Genomic DNA, 3,432 nt, shown 5'->3' on the forward strand with positions numbered 1-3,432 from the left:
TCTTGGGAGGTCCTTCAAGTGGAAATGGCCTGTATTTGTCCACTGTACACAAATAATTTCCTTGGATACTTTCTCTTTTTTTTTGCTGAAAATACTAAGACTTGCTGCAAACACATTTCAGTTATACTCCCAGACCTTGGCTGTCTCGGCTATAAAGGCAAAGAAACCAACAAGCAGGATCCAAATTGTCTCTATGAGGCACTGCCACAGCCTTGTCAAGCCTAAGGAAGGGTCAGTGCCCCACCTCCCACATAGGCCCCAAGGCCTCCTGGATCCCTGGAAAGCCTGGAATAAAAGTGTAAGCTTAGAGCAAGGTGATACCACCTGGAAGGGGCCTCCCTGACTATTGTGTGTCCATGACTCTTGGGGAATGAGCCAGCTGATGTCACTGCACAGAGAAGAGTAGCGCCCAATAGAGCACATCTAGGAGCAGGGAACAGGGGCCTTCAGTGCAGAGACCTATTACAACAGCAGTCTCCTCAGAAGTAAATTTGTCATCTCCCTGCCCCATATGGCCCAGGTGAGAATCAAACAAGCAGTCTTGGCCATTTTTTTAGTGGGGGGGAACAGAGTCTCACTATGCTGTCCTCGGTAGAGTACAGTTGGGTCACAGCTCACAGCAACCTCAAACTCTTGGGCTTAAGAGATTCTCTTGCCTCAGCCTTCAAAGCAGCTAGGACTACAGGTGCCTGCCACAATGCCCAGCTAGTTTTTGGTTGCAGTTGTCATTGTTGTTTAGCAGGCCCAGGCTGGGTTCGAACCCATCAGCCTTGGTGTTATGTGGCCGGCACCCTATACACTGAGCTATGGGCACCAAGCCATGTTTAAATACTAAATTAAGGGCAGCACCTGTGGCTCAAGGAGTAGGGCACCGGTCCCATTTGCCAAGGGTGGCAGGTTCAAACCCAACCCTGGCCACAAAACTGCAAAAAATAAAATTAAATAAAATTAAAAAAAATAAATACTAAATTAATACATCAATATGAAAATCATCAGGCAGTGATGGAGGCAGGGCAGCAGGTGGCAGTGATGTGGGAGGGGGAGCAGGTGGTGTCATGACTTACCCACTCTTTAATAATAGTTGGATATTGCTCTGGCTTCTTCCTGCAGACACACAATGCCCATGGGCCCCTCTCCCAAGTGGTGTTGGGGCCCACCCATCCTGACTTGGTGCCTCTGACTAGGCTACAGAACCAGCTTCCCCCCTGCTGGATCTCAGGGACACTCAGGACTAAGTGTACTGGGACAGAGAGGGAGAAGGAAAAGAGTCAAGGGCAGGATGAGGATGGCCTTTTAGGCCAGGAGGATCTTATGGGCTGGCCATGGAGTCAAGCCCTCCATGACCTTCCACTGCTTGTTAGGGTGACGCCCTCCCTCTCCGTGCCTGTTCCTTTTCCAGAATCCCACCAACACCCAGCACTACTACTCTGTCCCAGGTTTGCCAGTTTGGTAGGTGAAAAATGACACACTTCGTGGTTGTATGAATTTACTTTTCTTTGGTTTTTGGAGGGGTTGAACATCTTTTCATTTGTTTGGCGCCATTGTGAAATGTCTTTGCCTATTCTCCATGGAAGTGCTTTGGTTTCCCTCGCTGGTGAGCAAAGATCTTTTGGTAAGTTGGGAATGGTAAACTTTTGTCTACTGTTTGCTGCTGCAGCTTTGGTTCTGGTGCGGGGTTAGAAGCAGGGTTGACCTTGGCTTGAAAGATTGTCTACAGAATCCAGTAAACTTTAGACTGGATTCGTACCCCCTGTTTTGTTGCCAGCAAAGCTCAGAGACAGCCTCTGGGGCTGCCATGCAGGAAACACAAGGGGCAGAAAGAATTCCCCGTGCTGCCAAGTGCCCCTGCGAAGAGCTGGGCTGCCCAAAGCCACAGCTTCCATTCCTTCCTGTCTCTGGGTGGGGTGGTGGTGGTGGGGAGTCCGGGGGCTGTACCGGGGGCTGTACCGTTGCTGGGCAGCCCATTCACCTCATAGCCTCGAGGGCTGCCCGGCCCAGCAGAGGCCCCAGCACTGTCAGGGACTTTCTCTGAACTGAGGCCCACGGCAGTCTGGGAAGACCAGGGACCAGGAAAGCCGCAGGCCCCCTTAGCAACACTCTCCGCTGCCCTAGCGACCCTCCCAGACAAAGACCCAGAGGCCACTGGACCCCCGCAAGATCGCAGCGGCGCCCAGGGAGGTGGCAAAGCCCGCCCTGGAACATCACAGAGCTCTTGGGGTCTTTGGAGTCATGATAGGCCACCTTCTCAAGGGGGCGGGGGTCATAGCTGCCTGAATCCATTAAGTATTCTCCAAGCAACGCTGACTTCACGAAAATTCTGATGGGCGCTGGGGGAGGGGTGGACGCCGGCCCGGAACTGGGTGGGGAGCCGGCGCCGCTCGCCCCGGCCGCGGCAGCACTCGGGGCGGGGACTCTTTTGTCTTTGGATAAAGACAATCCCGGTTCGCGAGTACTGCGGACAGATGTCGCCCACTTGGACTCCGCGGCGCCTGCCTCGTAAATTCAACTAACCCTTTTTGTGCTAACGCTTTTTCTCGGGCAGTAACGATGGTTCTGCGGCACAGCACTGCACTCCGCCTCCCGTCCTAGTCCGCACGTGCGAGACCCTGCCCGAGCCCACCCAGGAAAGGACGGCACCAAGAATCCAGCAGCAGACACCAAGCCACGCCGGTGAGGGGACCAAGAAGCCTCCCTAAGCGCAGCAGACCACTCCTTGGAGGGCGACCCCGCGGCGGGCTGGGGGTGGGGCCGGGCCGCACGCACATTCGAATGCGCACGCGCCCGGTGCCTGCTGCGCCCCGCGATTGGCCTGGTTGGCCGCGCTCTTGGCCAATAGGCGCGCGGCTCGTGGCCCCTGCTCTGGAGTCTGGTCAGCTACCGAGGTGGGGATGTCTCCGCCGGGTGGGCGGGTTGCGTGTGTCCGCGACTACCTCCTTTAGTCCTCTCAGAGCCACTTCCAGATGAGAAGAGGATTTGAGTGAGCCACGCCCGTGATCCTGGGCTCTCCTGTATTATGAACCTGTGCGCAGAACCGCAGTCTTTGAGACGTGACGCCCCGACCCTACCCGCGCCAGCCTGGACTGGTACTGGGCGCCCAAATGGCTTCGCGGTCATTCCTCGCCACCTCCGCGCTCCTTGTGGCTCCCGTCTTGCCAACCAGGAAAACAGTGCTTTAAAAAGCAAACAAGCCTATACTTGTAGAAAAACCGTATTACCAAAATTTGCAGTGGCCATCTCAAGGGGGTGGGGTGAAAGTAAATACAAAATATTTTTCCGCGGGCAGCGCCTGTGGCTCAGTTGGTGGGGCGCTGGCCCCATATACCGAGGGTGGTGGGTTCAAACCCAGCCCCGGCCAAACTGCAACAAAAAATAGCAGGGCACTGTGGCGGGCGTCTGTAGTCCCAGCTACTCGGGAGGCTGAGGCAAGAGAAT

Source organism: Otolemur garnettii, unplaced genomic scaffold (genome assembly GCF_000181295.1).
Source record: "Otolemur garnettii isolate 467f Iridium unplaced genomic scaffold, OtoGar3 scaffold00018, whole genome shotgun sequence".
NCBI lineage: Eukaryota > Metazoa > Chordata > Mammalia > Primates > Galagidae > Otolemur > Otolemur garnettii.